This window comes from Macaca mulatta, chromosome 9 (assembly GCF_049350105.2).
Source record: "Macaca mulatta isolate MMU2019108-1 chromosome 9, T2T-MMU8v2.0, whole genome shotgun sequence".
NCBI classification, from domain to species: Eukaryota; Metazoa; Chordata; class Mammalia; order Primates; family Cercopithecidae; genus Macaca; species Macaca mulatta.
Genome location: NC_133414.1, coordinates 84,041,796 through 84,065,033, shown reverse-complemented (window position 1 = coordinate 84,065,033; position 23,238 = coordinate 84,041,796). Strand labels below are relative to the sequence as shown.

General features: G+C 35.1%; 1 long non-coding RNA gene across 1 annotated transcript in view; it reads left to right on the top strand.

Annotated features, from left to right (window-relative positions):
* Positions 1–23,238, top strand: part of LOC144331399 (uncharacterized) — a 189,717-nt gene that overhangs the window by 143,733 nt on the left and 22,746 nt on the right. Inside the window, exon 6 of the long non-coding RNA XR_013398499.1 lies at positions 12,874–12,976. This is a non-coding gene — a long non-coding RNA (uncharacterized LOC144331399). The remainder of the gene's footprint in view (positions 1–12,873; positions 12,977–23,238) is intronic.

The window sequence follows — 23,238 nt, the reverse complement described above, 5'->3', positions numbered from 1 at the left end:
CTTGAGTGTAAGTTCTGCCACTGTGGTTACTAGTAGTTTCACCATTAGCAATTTAGATCACTTTTCTAAGACTCATTTGTCTCATCTTAAATGTTATAATAATGGACGCAATTTTTCAATATCATTGTGGAGATTCAGTGAAATCATGAATGTGCACATGTGGTGGGGACATCTAGTGAGGCTTCATGTTCTAAATGGGCAAAATGAACACAAATTAACAAATAAACAGACATAAAATAAAATGTCTAAGCATATAGCAAAGAGAATATTATCTTTAGCTAAGCGCGTCCAAGACAAAGGAGGTGATATATGAACTGGAGTTTGTTTTGTTCTATCAGATCGTTTCACACCTCTGTAAAGAACTACCTGAGACTGGGTAATTTCTAAAGAAAAGAGGTTTAATTGACTCACAGTTCTGCAAGGCGGAGGAGGCCTCAGGAAACTTACAGTCATAGCAGAAGGCAAAGGGGAAGTAAAGCATATCTTACACAGTGGCAGTATGGGAGGGAAGTACTACACTTTTAAACCATCAGTTCTCATGAGAACTCACTCACTATCATGAGAACAGCATGGGGGAAACCGCCTTGATGATCCAATCACCTCCCACCTCGTCCCTCCCCTGATACATGGGAATTACAATTTGAGATAAGATTTGGGTGGGACCACAGAGCCAAACCAGATCCTTTGTAGAATGTTGAAAGTAGAACACAGTGGAACGCATTTCAGGTGAAAGGGGATATGTTAATAAAGGTCAAAGTGTAGTGAATAGAAGGAAAGTTACATCAGGGAAGACAAAGTAGGCATCTTTGGCAAATGATGGGAAACTTGCTTTGAAGAAAACTATAAAGGCAAATTGACATAGATCTGAGTGGACACTAGTACTACACTAAGAGTTTTAGATTTATTTTTGGAAATTGGTACAAACTTTGGGTGGTGGACTCTCTAGGACATATGAATTACTGGATAAACATTAATGGAAGATGAAGGTGCAATACAGATAATTTCAAGATTGCCTGAAATGTGATGCCGATACCAGGAAAGAGAGAGAACAGGAATAGGGCAGACAGATTTCAATTCCAGAACTGGAAAAACAAAGATTCATATAGAACATTATAAATATGTCCAGGAAATCAAATAAATTTAAAGACATATAAATTTGGCTAAGTCATACATTGACACTTGACTGTGTTTGAATTGACTGGGATTCTTTAATCATGAACCCATTTTGTGATTTCAAGTTTATTTTCCAATGAGATAGGAATTTAAAAAAAGCAAAATTAAGCATTTGGTTGGATGTTGATTTTAGGAGCTATGGTAAATAACTATCTGTGTTCACATCATTTCATTTTGGTAATTGCAATAGGATGAGAGCAGTTTTAAATTTCTACCTCTGAAATAAGTTCAGAAACCATAAGATTGCACAGATGAATTCTCATATCATTTAGTTCAAGCACTTTGTTTTATAGAGGCCCAGATGACTGAAGTATATTGAGCAAGCTCTTCAAAAGCTAGTTTGCTAATCTTTTTAAAACATGGTTTAAAACCTTCTTATTTTATTGTAGAAAACATCACAGTATGTGACAATAAATAACAGAAAATAATTAACATTAAAAGAATTCAGGAATTCTACCTACCCTATCCCTTAGACAGGTTTTTAATACTTTACCCAGGGCCTAAAATGTTTACAAATTTGGTAAAAGGCCTTGATTAAAAATGGATTAATTTCTAGAGACTGACATTCCAAAGAAAGAAAACTGGGAAAAAACTAAATCTAAATCACAACAACAACAAAAAGAAAAATCAGCACATGACCTTTCTTCTTGAAATAATTTTTAAGATTGTGTTTGCTAAATGCACTGTTAAACCAACTAAAAAAAATCAATCTAAAAAATCTGGAAGTAAAACAGAAGCCTTGTGAATCACATCACTACATCAGGAATATTTCTTTTTCAGCATTGTATCTTTTGCACATACATATGGAAAAGAGAAAAACAAATATGAAAATGTAAAGCTAAGAGTTAACAAATAAATATCTCGGTTTCACCATGAGTGATATATAAGATGTATATCTTTTTAAAGTGGTTTGACTTTTCAACTTTTTTAATGTATTTAAAAAATTTAAAAAATGTAAAAGACTGGATCCAGATATGCAATGACACTAACAGTGATAAAAATATATATTGAACAATGTCAAATATTTTCATTTAGTTCCATGTGTATCAATTTTAAAAAATCGTATCTATCTTTGAAAAATGTAGAAATATTACTAACCTTCCTTTTATATTTTGGAAAATTTGTTTATTTCTAATTCCCTAAGTACTTTTCTTTTTATTCAGATCAAACACTCTTCTCTGGATCTTTTTCCTCCTTGAAGGATTTGGATATGTCTGTAGAAGGTAGTTTTTTCAGGGATGATTTACTTGGTGAAACACCAAAGAGGACCTGAAACAGGTCAAGCATTTTATGTAGATTGTGACTTGGAGCACCCATTCAATAACAACAACAAAACAAAATAACACTACCATGATTTCAAAGCAAGCTTGAGAGGTTGGCAGCAAGATGGTAGCATCAGCAACATAGTACGTGAAGCAAACCACACTTCCCCAGAAACTCTTTAAAATTAAAATTATAAAAGCACGACTTAAAATAATTCTCATTATTTCTGAAGCAGTTAGCTAGAGACAATGCATTGCATCAAATGCCTATATCAATAAAATTTAACATAATTTTATTATAAAACATAATTTAAAAATCTAAAAAAATTCAATAGAATAGGTTGAAAGAAAGCAGAGGGAAGTAATGATGAAAATACAAGCACAATTTAATAAGGTAGAAATCAGCAAAGTAATAATTCCAGAAGTTGTTTCTTAAAAAACAAAACACTTAGCTTACCTAATTAAAAAAGTGAAAGAGAAGAAAGTGCTAATACACAATATTTGAAATTATAAGGTATAAATATAATGTAAAAAAAGATTTTATAAAAACATAGAAAACAACTTTTCTAACAATTTGTAAATGTGCTTGAAAATCCAAGAAATTGATAATTTTGTGGGAAAATAGAATTTACCAAATTGTCTTCAGTAGAAACAGAGAGTCTAAAAAACATTGTCAAAAAGAGAAGAAATAATGAATACAGTCAAAAAGCCTCCTCCATATTAAAACACCAGGTCTTTATATTTTTCTACAACAAATCAACAAAACTATGCAAGAATAGGCAATCTCAAACTATTCACAACACAGAAAAGGAAAGAACTATCTAATTATTTCCATGAAATGAGCATGACTTTGATTTGAAAATTTGACAAATATTTCACAAAATATCTTAAATTCTGATTTATAATATGAAATCTGATTTTTGATTATAATATTGTAAAAATATTGAAATTTTAGCATTAAAATATTAAATAGTTTTAAATAGCAAGAATAAAATAATTATGTTTAATAATCAAGAATGAAAGAGTGTTTTAATATTATGAACTACATCAACATAATGAATTATATTAAAGAAATACAGGGATAAGCATATTGCTATTTCCGTGGTGTCTATCTACCATTATGTAACAAACTACTTCAAAACTTACAAAACAACCAATCTATTATCTCATGATTGTGTGGGTCAGAAATAGAGTGCAAGACTTTGTTGGAGAATGTATCAATTTTTCATATCATTGACTAGGATCACTCAGGATATTCATCTCATGTATGGGCTGGTCTAGAAGATTTTATAACAATTTCATTCACATAACTGGTATATTGCCATAGAGAAGGCTGACAGCAAATCACCTGGGTGCCATTCATTTCCTGTACCTCTCTAGGCATTCTCTGCAGGAAAGTAACTATACTTTCTTCATTGTGGCTTAGACCTGCCATCCTCTAAAATACTAAGCCTAGAAACTGATAGAACATTATTTCTATTGTAATCAATTGGCGAAAGCAGTCGTATAATAGTCTAGGTTCAGAGGAAGGGAACATAGACCCCACATCAATTAAAGAAAACCAAAATATTGGTCATCATTTTTATTTCCTGCAGAGGTAAGCTATGCATTTAAAAATAATAACAGCAATTTAACAAAAGTTTTAAAAAATAACTGTGTTAAAGTTAGGAATTAGATATAGATGCTGCCATCTTCACTATTATTGTATTATTATATTAGCCAATACAATAGGCAAAAGAAAGCAAGTAGAGTCCTAATAATTAAACACATATATTTATCTGAAAATTATTTTGTTATAGGTGGAAAATTTAAAAGAATATGTGGAAAAACTAAAATCAGCAAGAGAATTTAATGAATTCATTTAAAGATCAACATACAAATATTAATAGCCCTCATATATATATATAAAAAAAACCCAGTTAGAATACATAATGAAGACCAGACCCCATTTGCAATGGCAAAAATTTTTAGAGGTAAGATAAAATGTCACATGTATACATTGAAAAAATCTAAAACTTACAAAAAGAAACCCTAAAACATCGAAAAAGCATACACAAGATAATACATTTTGTAAAATGAAAAAATTACCATGTTTTTTGACAAAAGGCTTAAAATTATAAAGATGTTAAACATTTCCCACATTAATTTATAACCAATATATGTAATTATAGTTTATGATTTATAAATTATGTTCTCTAAATTAAAAACATCACTAAGTTTCTTTTTACTACAGCAAGACAAAGTGATTATTAGGTTCACATGGAAGAACAACCAAGGCAAGAATAGCCAGAAAAATACTGCAAAAAAAGAAGAACAATGAGAAGGGAGAAGGTCTACCAATACTCAAACACTGCGATATGGTGTATAAAGGAACAGAATAGAAATCCAGATATTGATTCAGTTTTGTATGGAAATATATCATAAAAAGGCAACATGTTAAACAAATAGTAAAAAAGAATTAATTTTAAGTTGTTCTGTGATAAACAACTATTTTTAAAAAACTAATAATATACAAATGTCTGAAAGCTTAAAATTATACCAAAACAAAAAGTTAACACAAAAATTATTCTTTTTTACATACAAGAATTTTTCACACAAGAATATTACACACCAGAATATATTCTCAATGGATTGAGAATATGAATGTAAAAATTAAAGCAGAGATTTTCTTTTTAGTACCTAGTTGAAATCTCCTAGTATAAAACATACCAGGAAACACAACTGAGAAAAATTGTTTAGGAAACTATCATAGGCAGTGAACAGTAGACAGTATAACACTCAGATCACTGAAAGAAGACAATATTACAAGTGGGCATCATAACTGCCCTCAGCTTTGCCTAGGAAAAGTTACCCTGCTGCAGCATAGTGAGCTGGATTCCAGGCTGAGAGCCTGTTGTTCCTGTTGAGCTGTGGAAGCAGTCATAGGGTTTGGAGCAGATAAGGTAGCTCTAATCTATCGGGAAGAAAGTGGAGAGGAGGACACTGGATGTGTAAGGGTCTGAGAACTGTGTGTGAAGAGTCTCCATGAATCCTTGAGCAAGGGTTGTGCTGAGCACATGTAAGGTACAACTATATAAGGCTTGCTAGGAAGTATCTGCTATTGGGATGGGATTGGAAATATCAGAGATCTAATTCAACTGAGACTTTGTTAATATGTTAACATCACAAGCATCTATATGAAATACCAAAAGGCTGTACCTTAGAAGTAAGAACCACAACTTATAACAGGGCCTATTCTAGATCCTCCTTAAACACATGCACAGCCATACACACATACACTCTTATGGAAGAAAACAAAACTTCTGGTAAAATGTTATGGGGAGAAAATGGTTGGGAATTCTTGAAAGTTAAAGGATCTTAGAGAAAATGCTATTTCTACACTTCTACCCTTTAAAAAGCTCAAAAACAAGGCTATACAAGTTTAAGGTGACATGCCAAAAATTGAAATACCTATTCCTGGTGAAAAATCTGGTAAACAAGTCAAAAATAGTATAGAAAAATAAACATACTTCAGAGAAAGTTAGCAGAATCTAGAATCTTGAGAAATCATCAAGAATGCCCAATATACAAAAAATATGGCAAGACATGCAAATAAATAGGAAAATGTGACACTCATCAAGAACAAAACCAGTCAACAGAAATGAACCCTAAGATATCTGAAATATATTTAGCTGATAAAGATCTAAAAACAGGTATTATAAAAACGTTTAAAGAGGTAAAAAATTAAAGAAAAAAAATATAATCTTAATGAGTGAATTAATAAGGGAACTAGGCAGAGAAATAGTACCTATAAAATGAACCAAATAAAATAAATTCAGAATGAAAAACTACAATACATCATAAAAAATTCACTGGATAAGATTAACAGTACATTGGAGATGACAGAAGAGTAAGTAAACTTTGAGATCAACAAAATGATCAAATGTATCAAAAAAGAATTCAATCCTATACTCACTGAAAGTTTTCTTTAAAAATGAGGGTGATGGGTTTTTTTCAGACAAATTAAAGTTGTATACTTGCACTACAAGAAATGCTAAAGTATGTTCTTCAGATTGAAGGGAGGTGATACCAGGTAGAATCTCAGATCTACAGGGAAATAAAAGAAGAGCATAGAAAATAGTAAATAAGAAGGTAAATGTTGATGATATTGCTTTTATCTTCCCATAATTTTCCTAAAAGGCAATAAAATAGCTCTGTATATCTGAGTTTACAATATATGAAGAAATAGAAAATACAACAAAAAGCAAAAAGACAGAGATATTTGGGTAAATGGAAAGAGAGTTGACACTGTTGAATATAGGAGTAAGAAATAGAAAATACTAAATTGAAGTGCTAGGTAGAAAGTGTGAATGGTCAAGTGTGAAATGAAGAAAAGACATAATGTACCTAGGAATAAACTTAAGAAGAAAAGCAGAAAGAGACAAAAAGCATCATTCTCTTGACTGCCTGATGTATGTGACTATTGCATTAGTCAAGTCTCTCCAGAGAAACAGAACCCATTGGATGTGTGTCTCTGTGTATTTCTCTATCTTTCTCTTTTTCCTTCTCTCCTTTCTCTCTTTCTTCTTCTACACACACACACACACACAAATATTTATTATAAGGTGTTGGAATGGCATCCTATAATTACGGAAGCTTGCACCTCCAAAATACGCAGTGTGGGAGACCATGGAGAGCTGATGGCGCAGATCAAGTCTGAATGAAGGTGGTAGGCTAGAGAATTTCTTCTCGGTCTGGAGGCCACGGTTTTTGTGCTAGTCAAACCTTCAATTAATTGGATGAGGCTCACTCACATTAGGGAGGGAATCTGCTTTATCCAGAGTTCACCAATTTAAATGTTAATCCCATCTAAAGACATCCTCCAAGTTGACATGTAAAATTAACCATCACAACTATTTTCTTTAAGTTAATGCACTAAATTTATTACAATTCCAGTTAAAACACTGCTAGAATAATAGGAATTATATAAGCCAATATTAAAGTTCATATGGAAAATAAATAAGAATTTCCAGGGAAATTCTAAAAATAGAGAGTAATTAGAGGTAACAATTTCTCCCAGATATAAAATATGTTTTGAAGACACCAGTGAGTTCCTGGTGAAAAATCTGGTAAACAAGTCAAACGTAGTATAGAAAAATCTAAAAATTCATAGAAAATGAATAAAAATGTATCTTAATAAGATACCTTAATAATAAGGTCCAATCCTATCCACAATAAAATGCATACATATAAAACTACGTTGAGATATAATTTTTATCTATTGCATTGAGAAAAAAACAAAAAATGAAATATTTACTGCACTTTGAAAACCTTTTTCCCCAGCACTTTGGGAGACCAAGGCGGGCGGATCACAAGGTCAGGAGATCGAGACCACGGTGAAACCCCGTCTCTACTAAAAATACAAAAAATTAGCCGGGCGCGGTTGTGGGCGCCTGTAGTCCCAGCTACTCGGGAGGCTGAGGCAGGAGAATGGCGTGAACCCGGGAGGCGGAGCTTGCAGTGAGCCGAGATCGCGCCACTGCACTCCAGCCTGGGCGACAGAGCGAGACTCCGTCTCAAAAAAAAAAAAAAAAGAAAACCTTTTTCTACCCTTCCCTCATCATATTCCTCACAATTTCTTTCCAAAAGCAGCCATTCTAATTAATTTTACATTAATCTTTCTTTTGAGTTGTACCTAAATTGCTTTTTTTTTCTTTTGTGATGTCTATTGTTTCCTTTATCTGTTCTCCTGTTTTTTCTTAATTATAATTAATCTAAACCAACATAGCCTAGTTATTTTTAGTTAGAGATGAATTTGCTTTGATGAGATTTCTTTTCTTTATCTGCAATGAAGCTATGTCCAAAGAATGTACTTTTCTGTTCCCTGGGTTTGAGCAATTCTTGTGCCTCAGCCTCCCAAGTAGCTGGGACTACAGGCACATGTCACCATGCCCAAATGATTTTTGTATATTTAGTAGAGATGGGGTTTCACCATGTTAGCCAGGCTGGTCTTCAACTCCTGGCCTCAAGTAATTGGCCTGCCTCAGCCTCCCAACAGGCTGAAATTACAGGTGTGAACCACCACGCCTGGCCAGAAAGTACATTAGAGAAGTTTCATATAGATTCTTTTCTTGTTGCTTAGAAATAGAGGGCAGTCATTCAGAGAACCAGAGAAACTAAAGTGTGCACATTTTCCAGTCAAAAATAAATAACAATTAAAAGTATTGACTATGAGCAGATATATTGTCTGTTGCCTGTTAATTATCCGTGTTCAAATGCAGTTAGTAATATTTGGCACACTTTTTTCTACATTCCTTATTTTCATCCAGAGTATAATTAATGTCTTAATATACCAGAGAGAAAAAACGCTGTCCTCTATATTTTTGAAGGAATGAAAGCTGAAAACAGGGTGTGAAAATGATTTGTTTACCTTGGTCCACAGTAAAATTGCTTTAATTTTTCTAGCTGCATTGCTGCAGTAATTTGAAAGCCAGAGCACGTCTCCTAGTATCATTGAAACAAAACTGGAATTAAGACACAACCCACTCAATTCATATCATAAAGCAGTCAAGGAACTGCTGATGGTGGTTGAACTACTGAGAGTTGGTTGAATTTTATGAATTAATGGCATATATATCATCAACAGTTATGTGGATAAAAACTGATTCTGTTATGCTTGAACAAAAAAAGGGTGTGCTTGCCCTAAAGATATGCCATTTGAGATATTACCTTTCTTTTACTTCATGCCTAAAACATGGATATAGGCGGGAAAAAGAAGACTGTCACACTGATACGGAAGGGGGCAGGGACGTGTTGGGTAGAGAAAGGTGGGTCCTCTGGCTAGGGTTCCACCCCTGGGCCTGTGCCCACAGACCTAGGTGAGGACGGGCACTCCTGCCTTCAGGCCCAAATGTTGTATTTTCCAAGACCACCCTGCTGACCATGCCCCCATCCTGTGCCTATGGAAACCCCTAGACCCTAGTGGGCAGAGACATGAGCAGCTGGACATTCAGAGGAACACATCAACTAAAGAAGAAAGGGGCTGGACGTCAGAGCACGCCAGCAGAAGAGCATACCACCAGGCCGGAAGGCCATCGACTGGTGGAATGATGCCTACTTTGACCAGGGTGGTCACAGGCGAGTCTGTGCTGCTGAGCGGCTGAACTCCCTTCTGGTGCCCCTATCTGCTGAGAGCTACTGTCACTCAATGAAACCTTGAACTCATTCTCCAAGCCCATGTGTGATCTGATTCTTCTGGTACACCAAGGCAAGAAACCCTGGGATACAGAAATCCTCATCCTTGTGATAAGGCAGGAGTTCCAATCGAGCTGACTAACACAAGCCACCTATGGGTTGCTAAACTAAAAGAGCACCCTGTAACACATGCTCACTGGGGCTTCAGAAGCTATAAACATTCATCCCTGCATGCTGCCATGGGGTCAGAGCCCCACAGCCTTACCCCTCTGCCTGCTCCCCTCAGAGGCTTGAGTCTCAGGGCACCGAAGAAGTAAGCCACACCCCCATTGTATGCCCTATGAGGGGGATAAGAGAATTTTTCCCGTTTCAACACAAATAACCTAAAATGTGAAATGTGTGAGCCAGATGGAACACTTGGGTTCTACAAAAGTGCACTTTGAATACACCATTTTCTGGTAGACGTATGTTAATTTTGAAACACTTGGCACTGCAATGAGATCTTCACTTCCTGCAAGTGCCTCTGTTTTGAATATTCTAAGTAGCCTAGTATTGTCTTTGTGTCTTTCAGGAGAGTGTCTTGGTGTCTTTGCGTGTGAATTTGAGAGTGGAAGTGTGTGTTTGAGATGGGAAGAAGGCAAGGCCATCTAGTGATGGTTCTCTGAGATACCAACAAAGTTAATACTGAAAGAAAGGAAATCAGTGGAGCCAAAGGCCAAGGAGAACCTGAGGTCAGTGACGTGAACATGTGTCTTACCTACAACCTAGCAATTCCAATTCTAGGGAGGTAAGTAGGGACATTTTGACATAGGTACACAGGAGACCAGCACTAGAAATGTTCATGGCAGCATTTTTTTGTAATATCTCAAAACATGCAAACAACCTAAATGTCATCACTGTTAGAATAAACAATTTAGCATATATTCATTCAGTGAATACTATGCACAGTGAAAATGGATCAACAAGCTATATTTATCAACTGTGATGAATCCCAAAAATGTAATATTAAGAATGAAGCACGGGGCTGGGTGCGGTGTCTCATGCCTATAATCTCAGCTCTTTGGAAGACTGAGGCAGGAGTATCAGTGAGGTCAGGAGTTTGAGACCAGCCTGACCAACATGGAGAAACCCCCATCTCTACTAAAAATACAAAGTTAGCCAGGCGTGGTGGCAAATGCCTGTAATCCCAGCTACTCAAGAGGCTGAGGTAGGAGAATCACTTGAACCTGGGAGGCAGAGGCTGCAGTGAGCTGAGATCGTGCCATTGCACTCCAGCCTGGGCAACAAGAGTGAAACTCGGTCTCAAAAAAAAAAAAAAAAAAAAGAACCACTGCCAGGCACAGTAGCTTACAGTAGCTTAACCCTGTAATCATAACACTTTGAGAGGTCAAGGTGGAAGGATTGCTTGCGGTCAGGAGTTTGAGACCAGACTGAGCAACATAGCCAGACCTTATCTCTACAAAAATATTTTAAAAATTAGTCAGCTGTGGTGGTGCCTGCCTATAGTCCTACCTACTTTGAAGATTGCTTGAGCCCAGAAGTTTGAGATTACAATAAGCCATGATTATACCACTGCACTGCCTGGGTGTCAGAGCAAGATCCTGTCTCAAAAGAAAAAAAAAAAAAAAAAAAAAGCAATTTAGGTATAACTCAAAAGAAAGATTAATGTAAATTAATTAGAATGGCTACTTTTGGAAAGAAATTGTAAGGAATATGATGCAGGAAGGGTAGAAAAAGGTTTTCAAAGTGCAGTAAATATTTGATTTTTTGACTTGATGGGTAGAGAAATGTTTGCTCTATACAAAATGTAAATTGTGTACAAAATATAAAACACTATTATTGACTCTCTTTTCTTGAATATTGTCACATAAATTTTCCAATTTATTTTCCCAAAGCATTTGGTACTACTATTATTCCTTTTTATGTAGAAGCAAACTTAGGCACATATTAACCCAGCCAAGGTCACACAGAATAAATTATCCAAGATAGCATGACTAGCAAGTTTCAGATCTGGGATTTAAACCGTGATAATCTGACTGCAGTGCAAATGTTACTCTCTATATAGTGCTATGTACACTTTTCCTTATCTAAGCACATGCATGATTTTAATGTGGCTGAAATCATATTAAATTTTGCGTTTTATCTGTAACATTGCATTCAGGGATTGTCTGTCACCCATGCATTTTCTGTGTCAATGGGTATGGTTAAACACCCATTGAAAACCATATATTTTAATGGTTAATATTTTATCCTACAGTTGTGTCATACTTTATTTAAAGCCACCTAAGTGTTTATTTCCAATGTTTCAATATAATAGTTTCAAAAAAATTCTTGGATATATTCTTTCTTTTCAATAAAAAATACAAACATAATTTTATACATTATCATTGGTCTCTAAAGAGGCCATATCAACTGACGTTTCCATTAGGTATTTATGAGAGAACTTGTATTTTGAAAATTTGACACGTCATGATCATATAACATGGCTGCTCCCATCTGCACACATTTAATAAGCAAGAGGTTTGGATTTTTATATACATTTTGATAAATAATTTTCCTTTATTTTTATAGTATTTTAGTTTTTTTCTTTATTTTTTTTTCTTTTTCTTTTCTTTTTCTGAGAGAGAGGATCTCACTCTGTCACCCAGCTGGAGTGCAGAGACACCATCAGGGCTCACTGCGGATTTGAACTCCTGGGCTTAAGCAATCCTCCCACCTCTGCTTTCCAAGTAGCTAGAAACACAGGCTTGCCCCGCCATGCCCAGCTTTATTTTTTGCAGCAGCTAAGTTAGCATTTGTTTCAGTGCCAGGTAGGATAATTTAGTATAAAAAAGATTATGGTTATTTGTCATGTTGGTCTAAATGTTTTGTTATTCTATCTTTTAATTTTATTTTTGACAAAATATTTTTTAATTTTTCATGAATGTGTGGCCTTAAAATTACTAATATGTTTAGGAAACTATTAATTTGTGTGGGAAATATATTTTGTGCTTTCCACCACAAAAATCATATACAGACACCATTTTTTCTTCTTTATATGTTTTTAAATTATTAATTATTATACGGGCATCTTATTTTTGTCAGATATAATGCTATAGTCTGAAAGTTTGCATTCCCCTCTCCCAAAGCCATATGAAATTCTAATCCCCGAGATGATGGTGGCATTAGGAGATTGGGCCTTTTGAGAGTAGAGGCCTTAGAATGAAATTAGTGACCCTATAAAAGAGACACCCGAGAACTGACGTACCCCTTCCACCTTTTTGAGGGCAATGAAAATACTTCATTTATGAACCAGGATATGGGCCCTCATCAGACACTGAATCTGCCGGCACATTGATCTTGGATTTCTGTCTTCAGAACCATGAGAGGTAAATTTCTGTTGTTTCTAAGCTGGCCAGTCCATGGTACTTTGTGGTAGACACCCAAACAATCTAAGAAAGATGAGTATATAATTTTTTTTTTCCAAAATCATGTATTAATTTTCAGAAAGTTTTCAATATTCCTTGTATTTAATTAATTTGGAATATATATATGTAATATATATATATGTAGCCCATCCTTTTATTCTATCAATTCTTACACCATTGATTTCTAAATCATTTACTTATCTATCAATGTTTGTACTAATACAACATTGTTTTTCAATATATACAAAAAGCAAATATCTTTATAATTCTATTTGAAAAAGACTTCTAGATTTCAATACTATTCTCCTCTCTACAAATTTAGTAGCAGTATCAATTACTTGGACCATTGCAATGAAGTCCTAATTGGCTTATTTACTTCAGCAATATCCTCCTTGTCAATAGTCCACCTAGCAGCCAGGGTGACTCTTAAACATGTCAATCATATCATTTCCCAGTTTAAATAATCTAGTAGCGTCTTTTTCATTTTACATTTAAAGTGTTCATGGATTATACGTTTCTACAGAATCTGGACACTCCATTTGGTCACCAGTTTTGGCCTAATTTTCCCTATTTCTCATTTTGTTTTAGCTACTTCAGCCTTCTTGATATTCTAGGGACAAAGCAAATATAATTCTCTCTATACAAATATTGTTGGAATTTTTGCATCATTTTCAATCTTAAAATGATGTTGGTATTAACTAAAAATGATATTGCCGTTGCTTTTCAGTTTCTAAGTAACAAAAATTATAAAACAACTTTGTGTTTTTCAACAGCCTTATACATGGACTTAGATAAAAATTGAGCCTTTTGAACACGAAGAGTGGTGTCATATTGCTTTGCTGATGAAAACATCTACATTGTAGCCTCTGGGTCGGTGACTGCAAGCTCATTTCATAAGCAGGGACAGGATAAGCCCAGACGCATGCCTCAGTTCAAGAGTCTTGGGGAAATTAGCTATATCCCATCCCTAACACTCAATTTTATTGTAGCAAAAACTGCAATGGAAAAACAACCAATTGTCACATCCTATCTGGGAAAGGCATTGTGTGGAATAAACATAAGTCATCAGCTAGTCCAAGCACTTAGATTTTTTGTTTCTCTTTTTTAATCTTCAAGACAACCTAAGGACACAAAGAAGAAGTTATTATCAGGCTTTTTTTATAATTGAAAAATGTAACAGATAAATTTTCTATGCATGAAATCCCTTTATATTGAACATAAATTTTCTTGGACAAAAATCTTGGCTTTTAAGAAACATTAATAGCTATCTTTTTCCTTTTGTTAACTAGAATCCATTTATAATTCAAGCTTTTATTCCACCAGAAGAAAGTAACTTAGTCTGAGTTAATTGAGTTATGTTTATTGTACACAAGTATCCACTCTTAGGACATCACCTCTTCTAGGGATCAAATCTAATTTCCTGGAGAGAATGGCTTACAAGGAGGGCATTTTGTTTATCAGCATTAGCCATGCTGATACTAGCTGGGCATCCAAGTTACCATAAGTTTCCAAGTTTTCAGTTCAAAAGGCCCAAGCAATGCCGGGCATGGTGGGTCACGCCTGTAATCCTAGCACTTTGGGAGGCCCAAGAGGGCTGATCACAAGGTCAAGAGTTTGAGACCAGCCTGACCAACATGGTAAAACCCCGCCTCTACTAAAAATACAAAAATTAGCCAGGCGTGGTGGCGTATGCCTATAATCCCAGCTACTCAAGAGGTTGAGGCAGAAGAATCTTTTGAACCTGGGAGGTGGAGATTGCAGTGAGCCAAGATTGCGCCACTGTACTCCAGCCTGGGTGACAGAGCGATACTCCATCTCAGAAAAAAACGAAACAAAACAAAACAACAACAACAAAAGGCCCATGTGGATCACAGCTGTGTTCTTTTGACCTTAGCTACACAGTCACTTTAGACCTTATGCACTCTCAGTTAATTGGATGCACCCTACCTCTCAGATTTTATTCTTCAACTCATCTGTCTCTACCCCAGGAATTAACCCTGGTACAGCAGGTTGGAAACCTTTTTCTCAGGCATACATACAAATGATTGACTCTTTTGGGGGCATGAGACTTCACATTTTCTACCCTTTCTCTGTTTGTTTAAGAAAAGTGGCTATTACTGAAGTATTCCTGCTTAGTATTAATTTATAAAATACATTTATGTCCATAGCTATTCTAGGCTGTAGCTTTTGTAACACAAAGTATGTTTTCTTGAGAAATAATGCTTTTTAGAAAAAATGATTTTCAAAATCCATTGTGAAACTCAAAAACCAATACTTGATATGTTTTGTTCTACGTATTTTTATATGGAATCTTTCATTGAAAAAGCCAATTAATCATTCTTATCTGATAGAAAGAAACAAAAGGCAAGAAAAATGATTGTGAATGAAAAAGATGTCAATAAATAATTTCATTTAAAAATGAAACTATTAAAGAAAATAAAATCAAATGATGAAAGCTCCTATTTTTCAGTTTCTGGTAGACTGCTGTAGTTGTCCAGAGAAACAGAACCCAAAAGAGACATTATATATATAAAAATCCTTATATATAAAAATATATCTTAAATATATATGAAGTTTATATATAATATATATTTTATACATAGAGTAAATATTCATAATTTCTATATTATTTATAATTAATATATACTTTGGATATAATTTATATATTATATATCATTAATTTATATTAATATAATATTTAATTATTGATATATATAATTAACATAGGCTTATATATATTAGATATTATACATATAAACTTTATATATAAATTTATTAGGAGAGAGAGTTATTATAAGAAATAGGTCCAAGAATTCTGAAGGCTGAGAAGTCCCAAGATGTTCTGTCTAGAAGCTACAAACCCAGGAGAGGTGATGGTGTAGTTCCATCTGAGTATGAATCCATGAGAACCACGAGAACCAATGGTATAAATTCTAGCCCAAATCCAGAGCAAAGTCCTAGGAACTGGAAGGCTGCTATTTTAAGTTTCAGCCCAAGTACAGAAGAACAATATTCCAGCCCAACAGTCAAGCAAAGAGAGTGAATTCTCCCTTCCTTCATATTTTTGTTCTATTTGGGTCCTCAAGGAAATGGATGTTGTTCACTTACATTGAGGGCAATATATTTTAGTCAGCCTACTGATTCAAATGCTAATCTCATCCATAAACACCCTTGCAGACAGAAATAATGATTAACCAAATATCTGGGCATCCTATGACTCAGTCAAGATGATACATAAACCTAATTATTAAAAGTCTACCCTTTTTCAACATGGCACTCATCTGTGTCTCCTTAAACCACAAGTAATCTCCAAGTGAAGAGAGTAACCGGGTCATGATTCTGCCTAACATGACACAGTGATCCTGTGCACAACCAAAACCACACCAACTCCTTCCTAGAAAAGGAGATAAAGTACGTAATATTTAATTTTCTCTTTGATATACTGTGATATAAATACTATGAGGTAAAATAGACTATACTTAAATACTATGATATAAAGTTAATACATCTTAGTTAGATGATAACGGAATAAGACAAGAAAGAAAACAAAGATATTTATTATACACACAAACGAAAATAACAAAATAGGAGCAATACTCATGACAGTTACAATGCTCACGTTTTCAGTGGTCACATGATCGTAGCTAGTATTAATAATTACCTTTTTCAATATTCATTCTGTATTTCCTTTGTCTTCTTTCAGTAAGCACCTCAGCTGGTCATGGTTCTCAATTTAATGCGGGAACCCAAACCTTTATTCCTGAAGTACGCAGCCCATTAGTAGTCCTGCCTGGATTGGGTTGTCGTAGCTTTCCATCAACATGAATCAGAGGACGTGCTAATTCTCACAGACATGCTTTCTTATTCTCCATTGTGGAGTAGCAGTCCAACTTTCTATTGGTAGTGAGGATAAACCACTCAAGTCAGCTCAGTAACTCTATTCTTTGCCAATTTATTCAGAGGCACAAGGAGCCCAAAGTTGGCAGGCAGCAGTCTTAACTTCCAGTTCAGTGGAATCATTGCTGTGCTTCTTGTGGGAGCATTCTTCCCTCTGGCCTTTATGCCAGCAGAGCATAAGGTTGTGGGAACAGGAAGCAAACTTTGCCAGTGGGTCACTGGGAATGATAGTGAGAGGTACCACTTCCATTTCTATCCCTTGATTCTTGGATCTGTGAATCCTTACGGGGAAAACATCATATGTTAACTGATTCAGAGTGCAAACAGTCTTCTGAAAAACACTGCCAAGATTTGCAAGGTCTTGCTGCCTAGATGGCACGATGAGTCTTCAAAGGGCTATTCCACCTTTCTGTCAAGCCAAATGCTTCAGGATGGTGGAGAACATGATAATACCAGTGAATTCCATGAGCATAGGCCCATTGTAATATTTTTTTTGTGGTTAGTTCCTTGATTAGAAGCAATGCTGTGTAGAAGACCATGATGGTGGGTAAGGAATTCTGTAAGTCCACAGATGGTAGTTTTGGCAGAAGTATTGTATGCAGAGAAGGTAAATCCATATCAAGAGTAAGTGTCTATTCAAGTAAGAACAAAATGCTACCCCTTCCATGATGGAAGTAATCCAATGTAATCAATGTACCACCAGGTAGCTGGTTGATTACCCCAGGAAATGTTGCCATATCAGAGTCTCAGTGTTGGTCTCTGCTGTTGGCAGATAGAGCACTCAGATGCATCCATAGCCAGGATGGGCTTGGTAAATGAAAGTCATGTTGCTGAGCCCATGCATCACCTCCATCCCTGCCACTTTGGGCACTTTGTACATGAACCCACTGGGCAATGACAGGAGTAACTGGAGGATAAGGCTGACTGGTATCCTTAGAATGAATCATCCTATCCACTTGATTATTAAAAATCCTCCTCCACTGAGGTGACCCTTTAGTGAGCATTTACAAAGCACACAAATGTCTTCACTCTTTGTTTTTTTGCACCTTTAGATAATTCTATCTACATACTTCTTCCCCAAGTTTCCTTGACTCCAATTTTTCAATCTTGTTTCCTCCAGATTGCTGACTATCCAGCCAAGCTGTTGTTCACAGCTTATGAATTAACATATAATCATATATCTGGACATTTCTTTTTCCAAGATAAGTGAACACCAAGTGTGCTGCCTGAAATTCTGCCCATTGGGATAATTTTTCTTCACCATTATTCTTTAGAGATGTACTGGAAACTGGCTATAGTGCTGCAGCTGTCCACTTTTGGATATTGTCTGCATATCATGCAGAATCATCTGTAATCTAGGCCTAAGTTTTTGCTTTTTCTATTAACAGATCATAGGGTACTCCCCATAAGGCCATGGGTGCAGATGAGAGAGCAGAAGCAGTATAGCAGGAGTAAGGACCATGAGCATCTGGGCTATATTTTTATATAAATTACTTGTGCCTTTAGAGCCTGTTTGTGCCCAGTCATAATATAATACTTCCTTGATGATGCATCGCTACTGTGAAAGTCCAACTTCACGGCTTGGTGGGCCAGGTAACACCCAGCTCATGATGGACAGCTTAGGTTGCCCATGATTAAACATTCAGTTCTCTATGAAGGTTCAGTAAAGAGTTGTTCCTTAAAAGGAGTAGTTATTTGCAGAGGATGACAGAACTTTATTCCAAAATCCAAACGGCCTGCACTACCATTCGTCTATGGGGGCCTGCCAAAGGCGTCAAACAGAATCTCTATCTGCCACTGACACTTCAAGCACCATTGGATCTGCTGAATCATATGGCCCAAGAGGCAGAGCAGCTTGCACAGCAGCCTGGACCTGTTGCAGAGCCTTCTGCTGCTCTGGGCTCCACTCAAAACTAGCAGCTTTTCAGGTCACTTGGCACTGTCACACTCGGAAATAATGCATAATAGGCAAAACAAGAAAAAATGTTTAGCCAAATATCTTGGCACCAGTGACACAGGCCACTTCACACATAAAATTAGCTGACACAGTTGCACTGAATTAAAATGGCTTGGTTGGAATAGGAATGGTAAGAGTGTTAACTAACTCATAGCTCTATGTGTCTTTTGAATATAGCTGTCTATCTTTATATCCATCTACTAACCTATCTATCTAAGAGATACATACGTGTAAAGCTAACATTGTGAGTCACGACTCAGTTGAATAAGAACACTACAAATAACTTTAAAAACTCAAATGCCTTTGAAACCTTCTGTCTTCCCTCCAATAACAAATAAACTTCTAAATTTTGTTTTTATCACTCTCCTGTTTTCAAAATAGTTTTACTGAAAATGAATGAGTTTTGAATAGGATGCTGTTATACTTTGTATGTTTTTAATTTTATACTAATGATAACACTACATGAATTATTGTCATGTGCCTTTTCACTCAAAATTGTTTCTTGTCATTTATCCATGTTATTTTACACAGATATACCTTATTTTCAGTGCTATAAGTATTCCAGTGGATAGATATTCTGCAACTTTTAAATTCATTTTACTATGTTCTGCATTATACCATTTTGGAAGCATTTTGGGATAAGTTTTACATCTTAATAAAAAATAAATTTTCATAAGCATTCTATATGTGCTTAAAAAACCACCTTCTCAAATGTTTGAAAAAGAATCTTATATATGTGCATTTAATTTACTTAACCATGTTCTTTTAGTGTTAGATAGTCTTATTTTTTGTCTATCAATGACCAACATAATGCAAATGTTGAAATATTTTGAATATGATCATGAATTTGCCAATTCATTTTCTATTTCTATCTAGTATCATTTTGTATGTTCTACTTTTGATATATTTCTTGTCAACACTAATTGGAGACTATATTTTAAATATAATCTAGAAATCATTGTCTTTTAAATAGTTAATTGGTCTACATGAATATCTAGATTATTGCTATTATTGATATATTTGGAATGAAGTGAATATATCATATATTGATATCTCATCTATTGCTTTACTGTAGACTGAGTTTTCCCCAGGTTATGTCCTCCTTTCTTACCTTCTTGGAATTATTTTACTTCTCATACACATTGTTCAAACACTACTTTGGAAACCACATAATTCATGAATTTTCTTTCAGTGCACACTCATTAGAAAGTATTGTGTTTATTTAACATGACCATCTATCTTAACCACCCTCCCTCAACAGAGAAAGAATTTGGAACTCTATCTCTGATTAAATCTATCTTGAATGTTATCATTTTCCAGTATTTTAGTTCAATTTTTTATTGCCTAATCACAGACATATAAAATATTATCAACAGTGTTAGGACCATCACAATTCCATGGGCAAGGATATATCCAGGCAAAGATGATTGCATTTGACTATCACAGATCAATGATTCTAATATGAAATACAATCTACTCATCTCTCCTGTCTCTGATTTCTTGATCTGAAAGCCCCTCTATGCTTTTTCCTCAAAGGATGCTTCCTCGGTGGATGTTCATGACAGCATATTGCTGTCATGAACATTCCACACTGTTTGGCAGTATTGTGTTTCTCATTTTAACCAACAAATTGAATCTGTACTTTATATGCCGGTATCTTGGGAATATTTTAAATTATGGGAGGCATAAACTTACTCTAGAGAGATCAAATCCATTTCCTGGAAAGACAAACCCAACAATAAAATCCTGGGACATAAGCAATTTTGTTTCCTTAGAAGTCCTTTCATCTGTCTTGTTACTGCAGCACACAATTGGTCAGAGAAGCCCTCTGAAAATCACAGTAACAGTAATGCTAGCTCTACACACAGAAACTCAATTGCATATTTTCAGGAAAAATGTAAAAATCAACAATATGATACATATAACCCCCCAAAAAATAAAAACATCACATAGTGTTTATTCTCATAAGACATTAACTACAATAATGAATTAACATATAGTGAAAAAAATTATTTTTTAAATTTCTTCTCCTGTTTTCACTTACGTTGTTTCCACTTTTTTAAACTTCTTTTTTACTTTTCTTCTTGTTTTTTTCATTCATTTATTATTGCTTTAATTGTCTTTCTATGTTGATAACTGGGAAAAGTGTATAAGATTAGATCTTGGGTTACTAAGGAAAAGCTATAGAAAATAATCATATGCGGCCAGGCGCAGAGGCTCATTTCTGTAATCCCAGAACTCTGGGAGACAAAGGCAGGAGGATCCCTTTGGCCCAAGAGTTTCAGAACAGCCTAGGCAACATAGGGAGACACTATCTCTATAAAAAAATATGAAAAAATAAACTAAGTGTGGTGGTGCACACCTGTAGTCCAACTTACTTTGGAAAATGAGGTGGGAGGATCACAGGAGCCCAGGAGTTCAAGGATGCAGTGAGCTGGGATCCTGCCACTGCACTCCTGCATAGTTGACATAGCACGACCCTGTCTCAAAAAATAAAATAAAGTAAGTCATGCTATTAAAAAATATATAATGTATTAAGCTAATTCACCAGATGAAGAATGGAAGAAATCTGTTGAAACCTAAGAAATAATTAATGCCATTCAAAGATAACTGGTGAGAGCCAAGATAATTTCTAATTAATAATTGGCATTTTAATAGAAGCAGATACAGTAAAAAATACAAATTTGGAAATAAGATTTTATTCAAAGGAAGCATATTTTGACTTTCAAAGGCTAAATTCTGTCAGAATGTATTATTGTTGAGTGAACGAACAATTAAATTTCATTGTAGATTTAAGGAAAATTATTACATAAATATCATGCTAGTTCTGATGAATCCACTTTTCAGATGCTTTGCTTTACACTAATTGGCTTATGTTTGCCTAAGGATTATGTTTGAATGCCATCACGATAATCTTGCTTATTCTAGTATTTAGACACACAATATATTCATTCATACATATTAATGCTATGAAGGAAATAAACTGTGTCATTGCTATTGGCAAAATTGTGTGAGAAACAGAAATCTCAAAGGAGCATTTTTCAGACCACATTAATATTTTCCTGTGTCTGTCTCATTCTCCATTTGTATACAAATATAAAAATGTAGCTTTGAAGGTGATTTCTCTACTCAGGCAATGATTTTCCCAAATATCCTGAAATCACACGTTACCAAAATTCATATTCGCTAATTATTCTTTTTCTACTCTCCATATTTGCATATTTCTCTTTTGTGAAGTATTACAAATGACATATGACATATGATTATTATTATTTAGAATGTTCAGGCAAAATTTTTAATGATCATTTACAAACACTCCATAATCATCAAATACCAGTTACACGATCTTGCAGATTTAAAAAATCCAATATTGTTTAATTGTTAACAGTAACTAGTTATTCTTTTTAATATTTTCTTACATTCATTATTATAAATTCATCTAACACAGGTATTACGGAGGTGATAATTAAGTTTGGAAGATTAATTTTACTTGTCATGACATCTAAGCATGTAGTCAACAATGTTGTTAATTGAGATAAAGTAAGCATAATGATTAGAAACTCAAGTATTTCAACAGGTAATCATTCTCAGCTACCAATATTGTCAGACGTACTGTTGATGTTACAGTGCATATGTCAGACTCATATCACCTACAAGGTAATTTTAAATTAAAACTGGTGAGGATTTAGAAAATTCTACATTGATGAACATTTTCATAAAGTCTGATACAAAAAGCAAAACAAATTGAGGATATAGTTTGTTTCTGTTATTCTTGAAATGGCAAGACAGAGAAACGATACTCTTCATAGACTACATATATGTAATTTATTTATTTATTTATTTATTTTTTATTTATTTATTTATTTTTTTTTTTGAGACGGAGTCTCGTTCTGCCGCCCGTGCTGGAGTGCAGTGGCCGGATCTCAGCTCACTGCAAGCTCCGCCTCCCGGGTTCCCGCCATTCTCCTGCCTCAGCCTCCCGAGTAGCTGGGACTACAGGCGCCGCCACCTCGCCCGGCTAGTTTTTTTGTATTTTTTTAATAGAGACGGGGTTTTACCGTGTTAGCCAGGATGGTCTCGATTTCCTGACCTCGTGATCCGCCCGTCTCGGCCTCCCAAAGTGCTGGGATTACAGGCTTGAGCCACCGCGCCAGGCCATGTAATTTATTTTTAAGACAGAATCTCTCTCTGTTGCCCAGGCTGGAATACAGTGAAGTAATTTTGGCTCATTGCAACCTTTGCCTCCTGGGCTCAAGTGATTCTCCCACCTCAGCCTCCTATGTAGCTGGAACTACAGGTGCATGCCACCACACCTGGCTAATTTTTGTATTTTTAATGGAGATGGGGTTTCACCATGTTGGCTTGGGTG